The sequence below is a fragment of the Streptopelia decaocto genome (genome assembly GCF_964273445.1).
Source record: "Streptopelia decaocto genome assembly, chromosome: 6".
NCBI classification, from domain to species: domain Eukaryota; kingdom Metazoa; phylum Chordata; class Aves; order Columbiformes; family Columbidae; genus Streptopelia; species Streptopelia decaocto.
The window spans coordinates 62,866,122-62,889,858 of record NC_138660.1 but is presented as its reverse complement, the minus strand read 5'-3'; the positions used below and the strand labels follow the sequence as shown (position 1 = coordinate 62,889,858).

The 23,737-nt window shown below is 37.7% G+C and overlaps 1 long non-coding RNA gene across 7 annotated transcripts in view; it reads right to left on the bottom strand.

Annotated features, from left to right (window-relative positions):
- LOC309441776 overlaps positions 1-23,737 on the bottom strand; it is a 35,305-nt gene that overhangs the window by 3,509 nt on the left and 8,059 nt on the right. The window contains exons 3-10 of one of the 7 annotated variants that reach the window (XR_014184463.1): positions 22,343-22,451; positions 21,602-21,727; positions 21,278-21,408; positions 15,569-15,867; positions 13,767-13,906; positions 13,215-13,353; positions 4,368-5,939; positions 1,834-4,095 (exon numbers count right to left, since the gene is read on the bottom strand). This is a non-coding gene — a long non-coding RNA (uncharacterized lncRNA). Of the gene's footprint in view, positions 1-1,833; positions 4,096-4,367; positions 5,940-13,214; positions 13,354-13,766; positions 13,907-15,568; positions 15,868-21,277; positions 21,412-21,601; positions 21,728-22,342; positions 22,452-23,737 lie in introns of those variants that run through there. The other 6 variants (XR_014184466.1, XR_014184464.1, XR_014184465.1 and 3 more) reach the window with 6 other exon arrangements.

Genomic DNA, 23,737 nt, shown 5'->3' with positions numbered 1-23,737 from the left:
ACTCGTTCTGCTGTAGCGTCATCTCCGCTTGTTGGTACATTGCCATGTGCTGACGAGCCTGTGGCAGATGCTGACAAGGTCCCTGGATCACCAGCAGCCAGGCACAGCATCCAGAGGTGTCTGATGACTTTTTTAGTCTCCAGACAACAAGGGCTTGGTGCAAAAATCCGACCTTGAATAAAATGAAGAGCAGCTCACGCTGTTAATTTTATCCAGAACTGGAAGAGAGAGCTGCGTGCCAGTCAGGAAAACGTACGTATCCCACACTGTTTGGGAGTTAATGCTCACAAAAGGAAGATTGAAGGAAATGGGCCTTGACGTTTTGGAGAATATAGATTTACATTAGTTCTGGCTTAAAAGTATAGAGGGCAAGTAGAAGGCGTGGATAAGGCCAACCAGGATAACAGGACACCTTCACAGATCAACATGAACAGCAATGCTATTGCGAGCAGGACGTGGGGTAGAAGGACTTTTCCAGGCATTAGACAAACTTAATGTAACTCAGAAACCTTTTGGAGAGCCTGCTAGCCACCCCTCTGGGACACCAGATCCGCCTGGCAGCCCAAACCTTTCCCTGGGTCCAGGAGCGCTTTCCAAGACCAGAGGGATCCTGCACCAAATAATGTATACGCCATCCTCAAAAATCCATGCAGGTCTCTTGTAGCTGTGCTGTGAGGGAAATGTGTGTCTGTTTTTCCAGTGTTTTCTCTCAGCCTATATGCAGGAAGGGCAGGAAAATGAGCCCAGTTTTTCTGGGGTGCCCACACTGAGAGGAGCACATGGCGGTAAGGAATGTGTCCCTCTGGATATGGGAGGCACTGAGCCCAGACTCCAGGGCAGCATCAGGGCTGGTGTGCTTTGCAATCCGCATATTCTGAAGAAAATACTCGGCTACAAAACATTTCCATCCTGCTGATGAAATGCAGTGAAGCTTCTTTAATGGCAGAATTTTTTTCTTTCCTCCTAATAGCTTCATCTTACGTGGGGTTTTGTCTGTTTGGTTGGTTGGTTTTGTCTTGGTTTGGGTTAGGTTTGTTTGTTTTTTCCTTTCTCATCCTTTTCATAGCTCTCTATAAATATATATAGCCCTTATGCCCCTTTGTAGAGAAGCTTAAGAGATTTTTATATTATGGCATTTAAAACAAAGCACGTCCTGGTTTGTGTAGTGTTTACTGTAACCGACTACTTAATCTAAACTGTGCTAATGAAGGCTAAACACAAATAATGCTAATTTGAAAAAAAAATGCCTGATGTGATTAGACTTCTGTTGAACACAACAGCAAGACTGGAACATATTTTCCTTTCTCTTCAGCTACTTCCACTATAATCTGAATATCAAGTTCTTAAATCCATCAGGAGCCCAGCAGGCAGCCCACCTTTATGAAGAACTTTACCCTTAAAAATAGAATGAAAATGGCTATTACGAGCCATCAGGGGATGGGCAGCCCTGCAGGCTCAGTGTGTTTAGCTAATATGGAACAGGAGGAGGTGGAAGTTCTTGTATTTGTTTTGTTTTAAACGGCACCTCTGCTTCACAAGGAGCTCTATTGATGAACTCCGAAAGAAAGCTGAGGTCAACTCTTTGTCTTGATGAGTTAGTGGAGAAATATTTAACTGGGGCCTTATGAAAACTACTTAGCTGTAATAATAACATCAAATAGCTGTTAAATGTGTTTCAGGAACTGTCATTAGCAACGCAGCTATACAACCTAATTCTATTTGTTTAAATAAAGATCTCCTGAGCTCACATTATTCTAGTATGTATTTGAAAAGCTCGGCTGCTGAGAACAGAAAACAGGAGACAGAAAGCAGGGTTTGGATGATATCCAAGCTTTATCGTATCCATTCTTTAGCATGGGCATGTGGGGACAGAGATCTCGATAGGGCTTTATGAGCTCTGTAAGCAGTAACACCACACAATTCCTTTTTGCCATTCTGTAATGCAGCTGCAAAATGAAATCACCAGCTCCATCTTATCATGGGGCTCCTGGCAGGAAATATTTATGACAGCTCAGGGGAAACTGTCTGTTTCTCTCTTCTTTCCTGGCGATCAGAGAATCGCTCTGCAGCGAAGACAGGGTACTTAAAAAAGCTGTTGCCCAAAGACGGGATGGGGAGCTACTAGTGCAAATGATGCTTAGGAATGAACCCATTAAAAAGAACAGAATAGAGAATAGAGTATTTTCAGTTGGAAGGGCCCTACAATGATCATCTAGTCCAACTGAAAGAAAGAAGCAAAATAAAAATTTCAGCTCTTAGCATCCTAATCTTTCTCTAAAATATCTGAGATTCAAAACTGTACAATGAGGAGACACCTCAACTATTTGGATCCTCAACCATATATTTAAGAAGACATACATTTAAAAGAAGTGGAAGACACCAGAAGAGGGAAGTCCCTTCCATGGTGTCCCCACTGGGGGATGCTGTCACTGTCCCTGTGTTTTCCACATTTCAGACGTGATACAAGGTTCATTAGTCCAGGAAAATTGAACATGCAGCCCAAAAAAGCAAGGCCAGCTGCAAAGGAATCATTGTAAAGAAGATGCAGGAGAGAGACTTTATAAAGAAACGCAATTAAGACTGGTATTGATGGACTAATCTTAAAGTGAGGACATGAAATTGTAGTTGATAACACGGGAAACAAAACAGGTCAAAAGTGTCTTAAGGACCCACTTCCAGCCACCACTGGCTGGAGTGCCTGTCAGTGCACTCAAAAGCCCTGCAAGAAACACTTTAGACCAATATATTCAAAAAGCACTTTTATAGAACCACTGAGAGGAGGAGATAAAAATGGCAAATAGTGTAGCTATTATCTGGAATAATATACTTGAAGTGGAGAGATGAAAACCCAAAGGATCTCGAATGAACTGTCAGGAACCAAATGAAATGCTTAGCTAGGAAAATATTTCTTTTCAGTCTGGAAATTATATTAGCCAGATACGCCTCTCCTTCTGTGGGTGAAACTGGAAACAGGCATTCTTAGCACCCATTTTAAAAAAATTAATGTGTGGATTTTTGCTTTGAGTAAAATTCTTTAGCTAACCAATATTACATTTATTTATCGAGTTTCCAAATTCCTTCGCTGCGCTCAGAATGACAACATATTGCAGATGACTGATGGTCCCTGAGCCTCCATTCGGAGCAGGACTGACCCATCCAAACAGGTCTCTGAGCAGGGAAGGAGATATTGCCCAAAAAACCTGCCAGAGCAGGACATGGACAAGATCTGCTTTCAGTCAAACCAGTCTTGAAGTCAAAGATATTACTATGGCTTTATCTGAAAGCAGAATTTGGTCTCAAATCTTCACTATATGCAAATTCCACCAGGATATTGCATAGTTAAGGTCTCTGAACACATTTAAAATAATCCTCTTTTGCTTTGTATAATGAATAGAAGAGATGGAATTGCTTTCCCAGACTTTCTGAGGAAATTGAAGTGATGTGTTAAAGATTTAACAGCTTTTATTTCTCTTTTCAGATCTTAACCCAATATCAAATATTAAATTACTAATATATTTAAGGAAACCAGAAGTTGCTGTTATAATTAATTTCCTTTCTGAGAAAAAGTATTGCCAACTTCTTTTGGAAAGAATGTGAGTAATCCTTTAAAAGAAAACCAGAGCACATGTGTGTGCATGTATGAAGGCCTTTTTCTTCTTTTCCCTAAATCTCAACTATAAAGGTACATCGTTTCTGTTGTACCTAAAGGCAAAGACACGTCATCTGAAATGAGCACATCATGCCACATCAGTAACATAAAAGTGTAATTTCTGAAATGTCTACCAAATTTATAAGATTTCTACCAAATCTGTACCTTCCTAAACAGGAGTGCAATTTCAGCACAGGTAACTACGTGTTACGAAATGAGCAATGGATTGGGAAGTACAGAGAAAGGGAGAGAAGCCCAGCACCAAAATATCCACACAACTATTTCACTTTTCTTTCAAGGACACTGTTAAAGTTACAGGCTTGCATTAATCCCCTGGAAAAGCATGCAGTGGCTTCACAAAGTGGTACTCGTTATAGTCCATGCATATGTCTTTATGTCTTCATTACCCCTGCGGACATGCCAAATGGCTTCTGTTTTCTTTCGAGCTGGAGACAAAACGAGTCTTGCCAAGTATCTAGAATGACCTTTTTTTTTTTTTTTTTTTTTAAGTCTAACTTCAATATTCTAAACAGCCATTTGTTTATGTTTTATTTATGGATTACTCTAAAAGACTAGTCATGCATTTAAAGAATATCTGGTAGCTGCAGATCATAGAAAGAACTGTAAAACTACATTGGCTCCCTCAGAAACTCTCACGTAAAACTTGTGAACAAGGAAGGAAGAAAAAAGAAAATTTAAAGCAACTATTTTTCCATACCATTGTTTTTATCACCAGAAGTGTTGCCATTTGTAAAGAGGGTTCATCTCCTTGCAGATACCCCTGGAAAAATGGACACACATTTGACACAAGGCTCATGCTGCAGAAAAGGATGAAGAGCAGAAAAAAATTATGCAAAAACATTTTTTTTTCAGCAAAAAATTCATAGTGTGATGTCCTGGGTGAAGGTGCCGGCTTGGGCTGGGCTGATTTGGCCTCACAGACACCCAGCAGGATGGAGGGAATGTGTTGGCCTCACTCCTTCTGAATAAGGGATCTTCAGTGGATCCACACTTGACATCGGCCGCAACAAGGTATTGCTTTGGGGGTTGTTTTGTTTGGGTGGGTTGGGGTGGTGTTTATTTCTTTGCAGTATAACATTTTGGAGGGGGAAACAAATCCCAAAGAGCAGGAGCAGCCTTTGTGTGTGTTCAATATATGAAGGGGTTTAAAATTATTATTTTCTAGTTTGCTTGTTCATTCAAAAAGTCAATGGAGACATCTGGCGCTTTTGCAACTAGATGAGTATGCCAAAAATACAGTAATAATAACTTAAAAAAACAAACAAACCCTGAACAAAAACTTCCTCAGGGCCACAGCTGGAAGCAAAATGATGTCTGACATAAAAGTCACTAACCATGTCACCTGTTTTCATTTACCCTTTAGTATGCTGCAAAATAAGTATGTGAAAAAGTAAACCCATCTAGTAAAAAACAATGTATCTGGAATATATTGGTTAGCTTATTTTTTTCCTCTCTCTTGTTCAACTTCATCAAAGATTCATTTAAAATACTAATGTTCTTCAGTCTATTATTTGAAGTTAAAAGAAGCATATGGTGCTTTGCGACTAAGGATAATTAGATTTCTTGTCTGCCTTCAGTATTATAGTTTGTTAATGCACTTTAATGGAGTTTACAAACAGAATAGGCAGAATAAATGGTAGGGTAGATTAAGAGGTTTAAAGTGATGAGGTTTGATTTTCTAGGTTTGTTTTTTGGAATATCACAACTGTTCTGTGGTCCATCTACTGCAGTATCCTTTGCCACTTTAGGCATTGCTTGATGTTTGAGAAGAAATTAGAATAATCCCACTGGTGATGGGAAGACCCAGCCATAACAGTATTTTCCTGCTAAGCACTGCAGTTAACTGTTGTGGCCTGAAGCACAAGGGTTTGTAGCTTCGTTATGTCTCTATTTAATGTTCAGTCAACATTCACTCCATCCCTACCAATGGCTAATCATTCCTTTTAAATATTTTTAAACTGCTCCCCTGTATATTATCTGAGAGCAATGAGTTCAACAATTTGCATATGCACGGTCTAAAACCCTGTTCTTAGCCTAATTTTGTTTTGAATTTTTCAAGCTGAAATGGGTGCTAAACTATGTAAGTAATTAATAAGTTAAAGACTTAAAAATCTTAAATAATCCTATCTATTGACATGCAACTCCACACAAACATTGCATAGACATTTCAATGTATCCTTTTCAACTCTTAGGCGGCCTTGAGAAAAAAAGGTTTGAGGCAAGATGTGAAACCACTGCTGTACATTTGCTGGGCTCATCTCCATCTCATCTGGAATGAAAAAAAAAAAATGCATATGAGGAAATGCAGTAAAATGCTCCATAAATTTACTATACCTAAATCAAAATGATTTTTTTTTTGACATCACATATTTTTGAAAAAACAGGAAATGTAAATTGATATATTGGGTTTTGGCTTTCAGCAAAATACCTGATTTGATACAATGTGGAAAATTGTTAGTTCAGGTAGAGATGATGATGATGAAGCCATCAGTTTGACATGGAAAAATATAACATGAGGTATTCAGTTGCATCCTGCATATGGGCGGCTCTGTACGGTATTAGAATAAGAGCAACTGCAGCCTTTTTCTAGTGAAGATAACGAAATATTTAGATTACTGAATAAGTCTCAGAAGTGAGTTGCTGCATACATTGCTTGTTGTCCATGTCCAGATAAGGTGAACTCAGACTGGAATATGTACAGAGAAGGGGTAAAAGACCAGTAGATGAGGAGAGCTTGTTTACAAAATCGTATTTGTTTCTGCTAAAACATTTGGCAGTGTTAGGTTAACAGCTGGACTCGATGATCTTAAAGGTCTCTTCTAACCAAAATGATTCTATGATTCCATGATTAAATGGGGGAGATATGCTTGCCCTTGATAATTTCATTTGCGGAGGTGACGAGCGGTGTAGCCTTTTCAAATAATCAGAACTCAACGCATGGGTCGCAGTAGCAAGACTTGCATTCAAGAGGAACAGCTTTCATTTCCTACTAAAATGAGAGTGAAAGATAACATTCCACTGTGATACTTGTATTGCTAAGATACGAGAGTCAAATAAACTTCGGTCCTCTCTAAAGGAAGGGAAAATAGAGTCCTGCCTATACAGTGTCTTCCCTTATTGCAGCATGACCCCAGCCTACACTGATTTAATCATTCAAATAGTATTGTATCATTTCCCTTATTTCTTGCCTAATTTCATTTTATGCTAAGAGTTTTGCATGCAGCCATTATTTTTGCATTGGCATACTTTTCAAAGACAGTCTATTCTTAAAATAAATGTATAAGATAAAACATTAGACCTCGGCCTGCTTGGCTAACAGGACATAGGCAAAGTAATTTTTTATACTTTGCTGGTAATTTAGAATATTAGTAAGACATTTGCTATAAAGTTTTATGTGTCTTCTTATTTATATGCAGATCCACAGCTGATACTCTTACGATGCAGCATACTCTGGATTATTTGATATTGTTATCCTCCTCTTCCGAAATACACATTTTTTTTTTGACTCACTAAGGTTTAGATAAATGCTTGCTACAGGGTCTTTGATTTTTAGTCATTAATGAAGTCTAGGTATGAGGCAGTGTAAGTAAAAAGCCACTCATAAATGATAAAACTGCAGGATTTCATCCCTTCCTTGGAGAATACAGCAAAATTTCAAAGCTGTCTGTGGCCCATCTTATCCATCTGGTCTTCTTCATTTAGGATGGAAAATAACAAGATTGGTTCAAAAAACTTCAGAAATGGGTAAAGTGAGAAGCACACTGAGAAGAAACTAATAATAACTCTGCTGTTAAGCATTATACTGGTATTATACAAGCATCAACAGAAGCAGCTGCTGCATTCAGCGAGTCCTGAACTATATGTATAAGCTGAGCTATCCAGAACAGATGTAGGGATACATCTATCCAATATTATTCTTCTTCTATACAATAATGCTAACAATACGTAGGATTTTAATTTCCTGATGTTTACACGAATACTTGCATTGAGTATTTCTTCTGCTAGTCACTAATGATTCCCCAAGTCCTCCTCAGACAGACATACGGACCCTTCAGCAAAGGGGTGCCCTTGAATTTCCCCTCAGAAAACAAAGAAGAAACCAGAAGTTGTCAGGAAAAATGAAACAAAACCAAACAAATGCAAAAAAAACCACCCAAACCCAGAGCTTATAACGGCTGTTGTTGAAACCTGGCAACAAAGATTTTTAAAACTCAATTAAAAAAAAAAAAAGGAGAAAATAAATGTATCCATCTCTTGCCAGCTCAGCAGCATGGAGGCCAGGTTTGTTTAAGCTGAGGAATGGGCATGTTTGCCTTCAACTGTGTTGAAACAGGTGACAGATATTGTGCCAGAAATAATTTACTGACACAATTATTGCTTCTCCGAGTCAATGTTTGACCTAGACCTAGGGCTAAGTGTGTTTGCTCCCCTAACATAATCTCCAGCTATTTTTTTCCCCAAAGGTGAGGAAGTTTACAGTAAGAAAAAGAATTAATGTGCACAGGCACACAGAAAGTTTACAAGTTGGTGGCAATCCAAAGCTAAAAATACTTTAAGCACTGTGCAAGCACATGCACATACCTACTTGAGAGTCAGAGCCTGTTTGCACAGCCAAAAACTTGTGGCTTAGCAGTTTAGTCTAGAAAAATCCTTCCTTCTTCTTCAGCTCCTTTCCAGCTGAGAGGCTGCATATAAATGTACCATGGCTGTCAAAACTGATCAGGGTCTTTGACAACAATTAACATTAACAAAATAGATACTGAGGCTATTTTTTTAAATATCTTTTGAAATTGTGGAAGGAAGATGTGTAGATCTACAGGAATGCACAGATTGATTTGAGGATTTGACCAAATAGACCTTTCCTATGTAAAAAGGTTTATAAGTTCTTTTCAAATGATTTCTGTATTTGCAGAAGCTGCTAAATATCCCAGTGCCTCTCTTTGTAATTCTCTCTTTTAACATCTTCTTTCTCACTGTTATTTTTGTTTGCTAACTGTCCCTTCTTTTCCTATATACTTACTAGATACCTTCCCACATACTTACTAAACCTCTGACCTCCTTTCATCCACCCATCTAGAATAAATGTAGTTAGAGAAGTATGTGGAATCCATTAAATTTGAGTAAAAATTATGACTGATACATACTCTCCAAGGGAAGGGACACTACAGTTCTTGATACATTTTGTACTTAACTGAGTAATGCTAAATCTTGCCATGCATCTTGTGTGATTTCACTATGTATTAATAATTTAATATATCATTTGCAGTTCTGTTTCTGTTAGTTTACTTCTTAGTAAACTACTTGAGGATTTTCATCCCAATGCCCTGGTTCTTCTTTGTACTAATACCATTACTCCCTCCTTCACTTTTTCCCTTTTCCTTTGGTGGCTTTTTTCCCCTCTTTTATATATCAAAAAGAATAGACTTAAGTATCCTCTTAGAAGACACTGCTTATGCAGAAAATAGATATTCATTACACACCTTTCTGATGTCAAAGATATACTATAGTATATTTTACTGTAATTGTTTTTGGCCTCTGTAAAGCAGCTTTCCTCCTATAATAGAAGTAGTACCTTCAGTTCAGTTAGATCAAAATTTACACCAACAATTTCTCCATGTCTGCTTGTTTCTTTCCAGCAGTGCTCTTGAGAGAATTACAGGAGTCTGCTGAATACCTGGAGTAGATGTAGATTATATGTACTTATCTGGATACTTTGAAGTGTGATGGAATAGTCAGACCTTTGGTCAGAAACACATTTACATTATGACTCAGCCTTCTGACAACTGCTCCATTAGTAGATATTTGAAAAAAAAAAGAATAAAGATTCTCATCTGACCCACTCATTTATATTCATCTGAAGAAGTGAGGCAAAAACAGGCCATGCTTTTGCACTCAGAAAAATATGTTAGATTCTCAGTCATGCAAAGGTTCTTCTACGATCCAGATGTGTCCACTCTCACTAAAATTGTTGCAGTGAAATGCAAACAAAAACAAATTTTAAATTATATTGTTTTATTTCAAGGTAGTCAGAAAAACCTGAGTCCGTAATACATAAAAGTGTAATCAAAACTTAGTGAGGAGCAATATAACTGACAGATTTTCTGCCAAGATGCAATGAAACTTTCTGCTGTAGCTGTTTATCTCACGTAGGTAGGAAACACCTTTCTTGGGAGAAAGCTCCGTGCCAAGCACAAAACTGTAACAAACTCCAGAAGGAAATAAGAACAATAATTAACTAAATCACCACTTTTCAAGGGAAATATGAATGGTTTCAACCTGGTTGCCTCAAATACAAATGCAAGCTAACACAAAAAATATGTGACTTTATGCAATGAGTTGAAGCCTATATAGGACAAACAACTCTAAGCAATAGTTGTGGTCACTTATGATGAGAGAAGAAATATGAGTCTTTAGAAGTCTGTATAAGTCTATATAAGACCTTCCAACAAGAGATATACAGCACCAAGAATTCACAGTCACTTACAAAACTGTTCTTGTGCCATCTGAATCTGTCAGTCATAGTGATGGGCTGGTTTGTTGTGGATTTCTTTTCCAAAACCACCCCTTACTGGGCACCATGACATTGCTCTGTGGGCAGGACTGGACCCTGCTGTGTTGCAGATGGTTAATATTTAATCTCTATATGAAGCAAATTTGTGAAACTTCTTGAAAATGTGACTGTAAGGGCACCCAGCTGATTTCGCGGTGGAAAGATCTGAATAGCAAAACCCAACTTGTCTCGGAAGAGCAATTATGATTCATTGGTACAAGCATTTAAGAGAAGCTCAGTCGTAAATCCTAGCTGTAGTCAATGATGGTGAGCCTAGATTTAAAGCTTGACTTCTCGGTTGTCAGGGTGGATAATCTGAGGGCTTGAGTTCATGGCAGCAACCTCAGCTGGACAGTCTTGATGTATTAGCGGGCGATTCTGGAGGTAAGGCTGAGCTTCTATCTGACCTCAGAGCTAGCAGAATTAAGTTGCTCCCTAAAGTGCGACTGTTTGAGAACTGAACACAGATCATAGACATGCATATATTTGGTGTTTTTCAGAAGGTGAGGAAGGAGAGTGTTTTACGGGCTCAAACTCCAGATTTGTGAACCCAAAAGCTGTAGGACAGGGAAACTTTAAAAAAAAAACGTAGTAAAATTGGAGGTTCAGAGTTCAGCATCTTCCACTTGTGAGACCTGCCAGTTCCAGAGGTAGCACAAAAAGATGCAGAGAAGGCATTTTTGTGAGACCTGGATGGAACAGGGACTTTTAAACATCATGATGTCTGATGTTAAACATGAAACAAAAGAGAGAATTCGGATTACAATGAGACATATTGTGTCTGCGCCAAAGTAGGATCAAAGGAAGAACTATATTATCTTGGAAAGCTTTAGACCTGGCAGTTGAATAAAGTGGATATTCTTCAAAAAATTTCTTGGGAAAAGAAAAAAAAATGCAGAATTTGAGCTTTATCTCTCATGCAACCCAAGAATGTAGGTCTTTTACTTCTTTTTCTAGATTAAATCCTGTTACATGGCTGCCTTTGGAAGGATTTAATTGCTCCAAGGATTCATGCTTATACAGCATTCTTCACCTCCTAAAATCAGCCCAAGACCTAGTTTAGCAGTGTTACCCTTTGACAGGAATATTTCATGCCCTGTGTAAAGTGAGTGAGGGCTTTGCTCATTCACTTGTCAACACATACGAATCCTGGCCAAAATAAATGTCCTGTCTTATTGGCAGGGACCGCTAAAAAAATCTCAGTCTTATTGAGGGGATTGCGAATGAAGGGCTTTTCCAGCTCCAGCAATTATTTTATTCCAAAGGCTAGAATATTTTGGAGCAAAATGTGCAGATCATGACAACAGTTACTGGCTGCTGCTGCCCATATTATGTCTCTTTTATGGGTAAATAATAGCTCCAAATCTCTGCTTTGAAATAAGAAGGTAAGTGTTGTCTTCTGCACTGGTGGACAGTTAAAAGAATAGAGCCAGAAATGTGTCCCTGAAAAATAAGCTGAAGGTTTCTGAGGGCTCACAGAGGTAATAACAAGAGAAAAAGGACAAAAGAAAAAGTATTTTCAGTTTTCAAGGTCTTAATTTTTGCAGTGCCACATTTTTCACAAAGTGCTTCATATTAGTCCAGTGAGGGATTTTTTGTTTTGCTATGGACTTTGGCAGAGCTGAGACCACACTGCAAAAGTTGACAATGTAGTGGAAAACAGAAAAACAGGAATTCACATGGACTTCTCCCACTATTGCTAAACATTTTTTAAGTGAAAAATATGTATTTTTTTGTTGGTTAGGTTTACTCTAATTATTTCTGCAAATTTATTACTTCTCTGTTCTGCTTTGGTTAACAAGTGATTCTACTTGCAGATCAGCCTGAAACGCATGAAATAAATGTAAGCATCCAATTTTCTAAATTAACATTTTGAAAACATTCCATACTTCTTCTTGATAAAGTTAGAACCCGTTATTTATTTTATTTTGTAAGACAAAGCTAATTTGTTATTTACTGTGAACTGAGCAGATTCAGATAGTTCCATCTCAAACTGCCATTGAAAACAAAATTCAGTCATTACAATTTCCATATTCTGAATATAATCATCCATGACACAAATGAAGAACAAGCAAAAATGGAGAGTTACAGTGAATTCTTTCTCTGGAAATCAAGCTCTACCGAAAAGGTCCATTTTTTTTCCATGAAAAAATGATGTACTTGTGGTTCCATAGAAGTAACTGCATGATTAATAGAAATACATTTTGATATCATTATTTGGATATTGTCAGGGTGCAGTTACAAAGCTTTTGTAATATTTATGAGTCAGTGACTGTACAGACCAGCGCTTCCTGTTGATTAATTGTATTAGACAATGATGTGAGCAGAGGTGAGAAAGCTGCTGCCAAGAAAGACACAAGATAGCAATGAGAACTACAAAATAAATACCTAAGGATGCACTGATGCACCTAAAATGATGTAGATGCCAATATATTTTGTATCACCTATGCCAATTTCAATGAGAATGCATCAAAGAATAAAGTATGACTCTATGTTTAATGACAGGGGTGAGAAAATGAAGATATTTTGTTGGTTGACAGACACTGACATCAAAATCTCTCCCTGTAAAAATAACACAAAAGATTATCAAGAAAGTATAAAATTTGGCTGGTTTTGAACTTTCATAGGATATATCCTTCAAATCTAATATAAAATATACAGTAATAGATTTCTTTTGGTAGAATATTTTTAATCTTGCAACTGACTCCAGTTGCATCCAAAACCCTCCCAAAGTCAAGTTCATAGTTCATTGCAGAGCAGGGCCTGATATTTTCAATGTGGCTGGTGGGCTGCTGCAAACAGGGACAATACATATTTTTCTACTGTGCACTGTCAACATGCTTAAAGGTTTTTGGACACCTTAGGCCAAATTCTGTCTTCAGATAAATGTGTACTAAATCCAATTTTTACTTTGGAGATTTATTTTAGTGTTGCTAAACATATAATGTCTTCTGCTGCTTTGTTTATTTTACTTACATAAGCACTTGCACTTACCCACATATATTCACAGTTGCCTTAGCAGTGTTGGTTATGCAGAATTTATGAATTCTGGGTAGAGGGCTAAAATTGTTCATTAATTGGATGTTTCGATAGATACTGCATCCCGTGTAGTCTGTCATTTGCACCGTTTTCTCTAGAGATAAGAGAAAATAGTTGAAGCTTGATAACCATACTGGCACATGGATCTCCATCAGATCTGAAACATGCCCGCTGTTTTGGGCACAGAATCACAGGGGAACACTTAACTGACCTCCTGAGGGTGATCTGGGAATAATTTTTAAATGGTCTTTGAAATTATAAAGGATCCCTGTGTGAGGCATTTTTTTAAAAAAAAAGCTTTAGGTTGGAGGAAAGAACTAAAAAGGAGAAGCGATATTTTAATTATAGGTAGCTCCCGATCAACCATGAGACCAGTAAGAGAAGGAAACTCACAGGTGAGGTGAGATAATGGATACTTGCTTAACAGAAAAGAAACAAGATACAGGAGAGACTGTTAAGATCAAGGTCTATGTGTAAAAGTAATGGAGAAAATGAAGAAATACCTACATGTTTTTATTATGAAATCCAGATTGATGGCTTTGTTACCCCAGCCAAAGCAAGAGCAACTAATGAGCATCTCCAGACAGATGGCGGCTTCTTTTGAAGTGCTGTATGTCTGTCTTCAGCCATTCGTTCTAGAGGAGTGACTTTGAAAACAAAAAAAAAATCTAGTTTAAATATTCACCCTAAAGAAAGGTATCAATGCAAAGAGGGTTTGCAGGCTGGGGTCCCAGGTGCGTTGACGGGACCCCCTGCAACAGCCATGTGTATCCTGGTTTCCAAGGATGGGGGGGCAACAGCAAAGTATTCAGTAAGGAAACCTCTTCAAAGCAAAAGGAAGCTGCTCATCCACCTTGTTTTTGATATAGAGAAGTTTGAAGACATTCATATTTGATGGGGTGAGACCCCAACGCTGCAACTTAGTTATTGACTATCTGTCCAAGTCCTGGCAGTGCAATTGGAGACCCAAAATTGCCAGAAAGATTTCTTCTGGGCAGGACAAGAGGGGGAAAGGTGTCAAAAGCTTCCTATTAATGCTTTGTTAATTATAGTTATTATCACCACTGTTGGTATTATTAAACTGAGCTTTAATCTACATAGAATCCTATAACAATAAATGACACTTTTGGTATATTGCCTGCTTAATACTACAGTAATTGCTTGTGATTAGATATAACTAATAAAAAGACTTCTTGCTAACATGATCTTTTTAATTAAGTATTTCACAGCTTCCAGTAAAAGCAAAATATGTTCTGAGTGGGTAATATATTAGTGTGGGACACCAGCCCTGATGTAGTTTTTTTCTATTTTTCTCGAAAGTTATCTTTTCATTTTGCTCCTATCAAGATCTAAAGGCTACTGATGTCAATTTCTTCAAATGACTCCCTTTTACTTTAGATGTAATCATCCAGATTTTGGTGCTTTACATGTTTCCCTTCCTGTTCCTTCTAAGGGTGTTCCCAAAGGAGCTTGGAGTTCAACCAAGTGACTCCCACCGATTTCATGAGCAGTAGCGTCAGACTTGCTTTTCTTTCAAATTCATCAGGAAATGAGCTTGAAAGCTCATTGAAGAATTTTGAAAAATCTAGTCTTTCTCCACTTCTGAATTGCAATCTACAATTACTAACATACACATTCGATATTAAAGCAATTAACACCAGGGCTCTGACTGGATTATTGGCTTGTTTAGAGGTTAAGGACATAGGCAGAAAGTCCAAGGCTTCTTCCCAGTCTTCTGATACATGTGAGCTCTTATAGAAATTGTCATAATTTGCTTAACAAAACCCCAAGTTTCTCATTTCAAGTACGTTCACACAAATCAGATCCTGATATTCAGATATTTGTCAAATATTAATACCTACTTGAATAAGGTTTTCCTTAATGACCTTCCTAGCATTTATGAGGAGAATTTTCGAGGGCAGTGGTTCCCATTTCTGCTTCATTTCAGCGCTCTCAGTTTTTACTCCCTCACTCTGTGTCTACACTCTCTGCCCATGTTTTTTAGGGAATAAAAAACCCCAAAACTTTCTGCTACTGCCTGTTCAGAGACTCCTATTTCGTATCACAACCCACCCTCATCCAGAGATGTGATCTTGCCTACAGCAAAACCAGCTATGAGCAGTATAACCCAACCTGCGTCTGTAAGTATTAATTCCTTGTATGTTTTAGTGTGTCCCAGAGCTGGGATAGGGAATTGTGATCTATTTTTTTTAAAGGAAAAGGGCTGATGATGGCAGCCTACCAAGAACCACCCATCTCAAGAAGATGTCAGCAGCAGGACATGCTCCCCAGCTATCTCGTTAGCCTACCTGCTCTAATCAATCATCAGATTTAATCCATAGCTTGGGTGCTTGATCAAAATTTACAAATGTTCCATGGCTGCAAAGGAACTACAGGTTGAGTTCCAGCCTATTTCTTGTATTTGTTTTGATTGTGCTGATTTTTCCAAGCTAAGGTGAATGAAATGAGCAAATCTTCCCTCATCTGTAGCAGTGGGAAGAAAACAAAGTACATGGGTATCTTCTAAAAACTGCTTTTTTCACAGTTCTTAGGGCACAGCTTTCAGTTCCTCAGATGATTCATTTCAAAGTTATGTTAACATCGAAAGCTGAGCAGAAGGGAAAAAACAATATTAGTAAAAATGCTTGATTTTCCCAAGGTCACTTTATACACTTTTACAGTAGGGTTTTGGCCTCATGCTGGCCAGCAGAGACTCCTTCAAGGAGATATTTAGGATATTTGTCGATTATATGACAGAAAAGATGCAAAATATGTAATAGAAATACTCTTTCAATTAGACTGTTTATTATTTTTAGCTGTAGACTGGTAGTAAATATGGCTTTTCTGGGATTGCTCCTGGCAAGCAAACTAACTATAGAAATGCAGAGTTGTGGAATTTCCATTTCATTTCTTGCCTCATTAATTTCATTAACTTACAAATAGATGAATACATAAAATTAAAAAGTAATTTCCTTTTAATATTTTTAAATTACTCTCTCCAAGTATTCAAACCTTTTAATATGTTCTTTTAAGTTCTCCATCTAATTGCTTTTACAGAGGCACAAATGAGCTTTTGTGAATCAGATATCAGTGTGATTGATTATAAGAGAGCTAATCAGAGGGTGCCATTCACAAGATTAACGCAATTGTTTCTAAAATATTTGCTTGCAGACCATGGCATTTCACTAACTTGGTAGTGTCTATGAAATTATGTGTGGGTGGGGTGTGTGAAGGTGTGGATTTATGTGGGGAAATCAAATCTAGCCATGGAGGAAAGGCTATTTCTTCCTTTTTCTTCTTATACAAGGACAGATTGCATGGGAATTATAGTGTTTCCCATTTAATAGAAGTAGCCTTCCTTCTGATGTTTTTCACAACAGTGACAAATGGCAGCCAAAAAGAAAGGAGGAGAATGTAATCAATCTTTATGCCTTAAAAAATACTTGAAAACTAAGATGAAAACTAAAGCATTTCAGGAAAAAAAAAACATAGTTCGAAAGGAACAATTATCTGGAAGATAAGCAAAGTGCAGAAGATGATTTGGGGCTAAGTGCTGGCTCTTGGAGGAGGCAAAAAACTGCTGTTCTGGTTTTCTTGCCTATTTGGGACTCCAGTTTCCATGGACACAGCACTGAAATGTGTATGTCCAGAAAGGAAAATATTCCCCCAAAAGGCCACAGAGTTGAGTCTGAGAGCAGAAAATGTGTAAGGGAGAAATTAGGAAGAAAAACTGAACTCTCTCCCAAGAACTCCCAGGTATTGATGGCTGTTCCATAGCAACAGTGCCGAAGGCTGCAGGTGTAGTTCAGACTACAAATCATCGAGCTGTTTAACATTTATGTAATATTAGTATTTTAATTATGCATTAACATAATGCTAATTTTTTTAATTAATATTACTGGAAAAGGCATAAAAATAAAACTTCATCTGGCGATATTTGAGTGAGATTTCGTAGATATTCATAAAGCTACAAAAACACACAGAGCAAAAACTTCTGCTGTGAAATCCATTCTAAAATCTCGTATTATAAATGAAAGATGAAAATAGGGAGTCTTGAACGTTTTGCTCAGCTCAATGGAAATTAACTCCTGGGAGGATTAGATCAGACTCTGCTGGGTGCACTTTTGATGATGGAAGATTTGGAAGGGAAAACTCGGCACTTCGCAAATTATGTGATTTGAGAAATGAACAGGTCGGAGTCAGAAAATGGTCACTTATTTATTCTGCTATTCAAATGACCCTCACACAGTTGTGGGCCTCAGCTGGATTTACAGATTTTATGTTAAGGTATTATTTATCGGGCTTGGTTTTGTGCCTGTAGAAAACACCAACCAAATGTTTTCTCGGTGACACAGCTGAGGGTAGAAATTCTGTTATTGCAATGCACGGTAATTGGAAGAAAGACACATACAGGTGCTGACACCTCTAGAGTCTTACAGAACTCACCATTCTTCCTTTTTAAATCAAGTATTGATTTAGCCTGAGTTCAATGTGTGCTTTAAACTAATGCACCATAATGAAAAGTCATGGCAAGATTACTTAGGGGTAAGTTTTTTAGATTTAGCTGAACTGCACTGTTTTCATAATTTTAATGAAGACACTTAGGAGCATATTTTTCATGTAATGCCTGGCAGTAGTCCAGTCTGATTCTCATTAAAATCACCTGGTCAGAAATTTAAGGCCTCAGTGCTTGAAAACTAATTTTCAAATAACACATTATTTTTTCTTACATGAAATTTAAAAAAACCCAAACATATTTGTATGGTTTTTGTATTTATTATAACGGAATTGAATGTCATTCTTTAAACGGGTGATAGAATACAAGAATAGGATAAGAATACATAGAATACAAGAATAGGATAAGTTCATTTTAAATTTTTACTGTAGGTGGCAAAGAACAAGTTGGAACTGAGATTTTTGGATAACCGCACAAAAAGTAAGTGACAACTAAAATACCTATTGATTTTAAGAAACTAGTTTTCATAATACAGTAAGTAATTGTTTTGAGCTTTAACTATAAAGGTTTTTTGCATGTTGGGACAGTATACCTCACTTTTTGTTATAATCTCATAATACAATTTTTAGTCATTTCCTTTTATTATAGTCTCTTGGTATACCAGGTTGCAACTTAATGTCTTACCACTCTCACCAATTTCAAAATATAGTTCCAGCTCTGACAACTCTGTTTTTTCTGTGTGTCATTCTCCAGCAACTTTCTCTCCTATAATTCAAGCATTACATGTGTCTAGAACAGACTCAATAAACTCGTTATGCTCCCTTACTTCTGACATCTTAATTTACTGCCCCACCTCTTTGGTCCACTTTTCACTCTATGTTTTGCCTGTGCTCTTGTACAGATTATTCTTAATGGTGTTTCTTCTATTGGTCCTTTCCCCTGCAGACCTTTCGTAAGCTGATTCCCTCAAAACACTGTTTTTCTACCTCCCAGTTCCTGAACAGTGCTCCGTAATGGTGATCCAAATTTCACAGGACTACCTCTTTGAAACAGAATGTAAATACCTTCAAAGACCTGGCTTGCTCCTGGAGACGTCAGGAATTCAGATGAGTCACGAGAAAATACGAGCAGAGAGACGATGCCCAGAGCAAAGTTTAAAGGATGGATGTTTCCCTCCCCGCTCCCTGATCTGCCTGGCTGAGATAAGAAAGGCGGCACAAGGTGACACTGGCAGCCAGAAAACATCTGCGAGCGAGACGGAAATTCAGTTTCCTGGGAACGTCTTTGTCAACATTGAGACTCCCAAAATAAAGGTAACCTTCAGTGAGGGGCTGGGAGAACAAGTAGGAAAATGCCAGCAAAAGTGGGAAACACTTCTAGAACACTGGACCAGGCTGCCCAGGGAGGTTGTGGAGTCTCCTACTCTGGAGACATTCCAACCCGCCTGGACACCTTCTGTGTAACCTCATCTGGGTGTTCCTGCTCCATGGGGGGATTGCACTGGATGAGCTTTAGAAGTCCCTTCCAATCCCTGACATTCTGGGATTCTGTGAAATGCTGCTGAGGCATCTGGCAAGCTCAGCAAATACCAGAATTGCCTCCCCCGTGAAGTTTAATTAAAAAGTCTATTGTTTCCATTATTGCTTAACGATTCCTCCAAAAGGAGGGCAAAATTTTATTCTAGAGGTTAATTATTCCTGGATATTTTAAAGGGATATGAGACTATTTTCCTCTATCTCATTTGGTAACTGAACCATTAAGGGGAGTGAAGCAAATGGTGGCGTAAGAAATGGTGAAAACAATTTAAGGCACAGAAGCAAGCATGCCGTGTCAGATGTCATAGTGCTTTTGCATGAAAACCAGTCTACTAGCAAATTAAATTAACTTTCCGCACTGGAAAAAACTTGTCAGTGGCTTCTCCACGTTCATGAATTCTGAGACACAGCGTGAGGAATTGGTGTGGTTGTTTTTGCAAGAAAATGAGAAAATGCTGCCCAGAAAGCTCCACTCTGCTCCCTCGTACTTGTGTATGCTAATTACCATGCTGGGTTTTGTCATCAATCCAATAAGCCATGCATCAAAACTCAAGATTCAACATTAAAACCTCACACTAATGGGAAAAAAAAAAGGTATAAATTAATAATTTTTCAACCCACTGAATGGTGGAATAGATTATTGCATGTAGGGATCACATATTATTTAACATTACAAAAAGAGAAGAGCTTAAGAAGTATTGTTGCACACGGGCCCCTGTATCACCTTCATTTTCTACCAACTGCATGTGTTCCAGAAATACATTACTCTGTGTACTAACATCTGACATGTGAAGTTTATTCTTTCTCAATCCTCTCCCAAACTATTAACATGTCAACAATTATAAATGCCATAAAAGGCAAAATTTTCAAAACCACAGAAGAGAAAGTGATTAAGATTACTGTTTTCCAGTCGTGTAGACCCTAGATATTTAATTATAATTAGGCATCTTAACTCCTTCTTAAGCAATGTGCCATGACTTGCTCCACCCAGACTGATGCAGGTCATAGACATGATCCAGGCCATATTCAAAGTTCCTCTGAGATGACGAGAATGCTTCAGTAACAATTTTTCCAAGCAGCAGTCGTAGCAGTGCAGAAAATGTAGCAATCCCAGTCAATTCAAAAGTCAACATTACAACCTACCTCACAACCAAACATGTTCTGAATGTTGCGGTGTAAACTTTGAGCAGCAGAGAAAGAGACAGAAAAAGCACCATATTCTAATTTTCCAGGATTTTAAGTGGGTACCTGTGCAGGTTTTTTCATGTATATGGTCAGTGGCATTTCTGAAAAGTGTTAATATTTCTGAGGCTGCTATTTTTGGTAGATAATCACTCATTGTCATCTCTACTCCAGTTTGAGTGCCAATGAGATCTGAATGTTTTGGCAAGTGTGTGGTGCTGGCTGGGTGACCTCGCAGGATATACTGTCTTTATATCATGAAAGTTCATTTGATTTACATCTACCACTCCCCTATCCTTTTCTCACATCATCTTCTAGAGTGCGGATCAATAGAACTTCTCCCACTTATTTATTATTACCAGCACATTTTACATATTGTTGTTACTATGAGCAGTGTTCATTTTCCCACTCAACGTTTGTCTCCCTCATTTCCTGTGATAATGTGGCCGTACGTGCCATTAGAATTAGTTTCCTCGAGCATACGAGAGATATATTAACGCTATTTTTCTGTATTTTGAAAAGGACATTTTTTGTGTTCCACTGAAAATTTTACCAGGTACTCTTAGGTGTTGCTGCTTATTTATCTTTTCTTTTTAAGTAAGTACATAGAGAAGACAGGGACACTCTTTTAAAGCCTTGGGCTCCCAGTAACTTCAATCCTTTAACCTTTCTCATTCTTGCAGCTTTTGAATGGGTTTGAACCAATGACCTGGTGGTGAAAGATCATTTTCTACCAGGAACATTTGTCTTTCTGATATTGCCTTTACGATTTTGCTCTATGTGGCATTTTCCTTCGCTTGGGCCCATCTGTGTATGTGTGAAGGTTAAATGTAGGAATCACTCACCACCTTCCTTCCTCTTGTTAGCGTGAACTACCAGAAACCAGCGATGATTTTTGACACAGAGGTGTCTTCATCCGTTCATTTACTGGCATCAAGGAAATTGATCTCTTCAGGAGAAGACGACGGCATCCGACCTGCTAGAAGAGCAGAGATTTAATGTTCTGGGATGGGAATCGGAGCAGAGAGTCAGGGAGCCGCACACAATTTGGTGAGTCCTCCGCAATGACCTGTCAAAACCAATCGTGTCTTTCCTAAACGAGTGAAATTGTCAGTATTGATAACCGAGGGAAAATGATTCCCGGGTGAAAAAACTGAGGCGAATCTTACGTAAAGTGTAGTCCAGAGAAGCGGAAAGAAAACGCCTTCTCATTTTTTTCCACTTTTCTGTCATTTTCTGTGATTCTCTTCTGGGGACACTAGACACCATAAAAGAACCAGCAATGAGGAGGCCTCCTGAGAAAACACCAAAGCAATACAATTATTTTTCTTTAAGTAATTCCCCAGTGGAGGAAGATACAGAGTGATACTTTTGTAGTAAAAATTTATTATACCAAGGTTCTTGCCAAACATTTAAGCTCTATTTTAAATTAATTCTACAATAAGTTTTTTTCAAGGAATGGATTTATTTTCTTTCCGGTTAAATCTTGAATTACTAGAAGCAGTAGAACTAGTAATAAAAGAAACACTCTTGTAGGTGTGTCTGAAAGTCCCAATAATTTAGTTTATTCAGACACTCACGTTTGGTTTATTATTTGCAATCTAATAATCTTCATGCTCAACCTAAAACCTTTAATTTTCTCTCTGATGTACATCTCCATGAAAATGAACAGCTCAGAAGACTTAGAAGCTGCAGACGTGATAGAGGACAATTAGTCTTCAGCAATGCCTTTTTAAAAGCTCAATATATCAGCCTTTTAAAATGTTTTTAAGGTTTCACTTGAAAAGGAAATTATGTCAATGGGCATTAATCATTTTGGAGGCTTCACATTGCCTCACAGTCGTTTATACTGTTAACAAGATCAACGATGTTGTTGGGAGCTGGAGTGTGTATCAAAAAGCTTATCTTACCCGATAATAGCAGAAAACAGAACCTGTTTTCATGTGAGGACATTGCGGCATCTTCTGTAGACAATCTTGTGGATGTCAAGACGTTCAGGTGTGTCTGGCAAGGTGTGTTCTTTCACAAAGCACGGTATCAGGTGGAAAACAGAGAAAAGTGAAATGTGCATGTGTTTCCTTACATTGTAAATTATGCAACAGCAGTTTTTCTCCTTCCATCCATACTATTCATGTGCTTTGCTTAAGTAAATTGGGCGGTGATATTTTAAAGCTTCTCATGTTTTTATGATTTTGGTGTTTCAGTACGTTCTGGGGATAAAATAAAACAATGATTTCTGCCTTATTTATCATTCTTTTCTAATGTAGGCAATTTAATGCCCAACTGTTTATAATGATAAATTATGTAAACCTTAAAAAAAAAGCACACTAAAGAATAATGATTTTAAACCACCCAGATTTTTGCTGTAGGGTTATATGCTCTGTCTGTGATGTTGAAATTATTGGTTGTAACTGTTGTTGGCAAAGTGGTTGAATACGGGCTTATTTATATTACCCTGTTACCCCTAAAATAAGACAGGTCTTATATTAAGTTTTTCTCCAAAAGATACCTTTTTTTAACATGTATAGCTGCCTGGACACTATTTAATTTGACTTTTTAAAATGAGATTTAACTAGGGCTTATCTTTGGAGTAGGGCTTATATTTCGAGCATCCTCAAAAAATCTGAAAAATCATGCTAGGGCTTATTTTCAGGGTAGGTCTTATTTTCAGGAAAACAGGGTACTAGACACCTCCTGTGTAATGCCGTTGCTGTTGAGGGTGATACAAATGTAGACTCCATTTCAAAGTTTGCAGTCCCAGCAAATGGAGCCCAGCTACAAACTGATTTTCAACTACATAATTTCCTATTTTATTTTGTTGCGAGAACCCTGATGCCAAAGCACTTTGGTATGTCCTTGTCACGTTACCTAAGCAGACCCTAAATACAATTATTCACAGTCAAAACCCAAACACACTTTTAGAAAGTGTTTGTATTACAGACTTTAAGAAATCTCAAGAGGAATGAATTTTATGTTTTCAGTATGTCATCATTCACTTCAAATATTTGTTAAAGTTTTCTAGACATAACTTAATAAAAGAAAAAAGAACAAACACTGAAAAAGTAACGAAAAGGGGACAGAGTGTGTGTGTGTGTGCAAGAGAGAAGAAAGTAAGGTAGAAAGAAAAAGAAATGGAGAAATAAAGATTCAGAGGAAAGGAAAAGAGCAAAAAACCCAAATACATAGAGTATTTGATAGCTGTAATTGCTGTGCTCTTTAAAGGCTTTGTTTTTTGATTAGAGACTTTAAGATAGTTTCTACTGAAAGCAGTATTTAAAATTCATTCTCTCCCTCCTTTTTCTTTG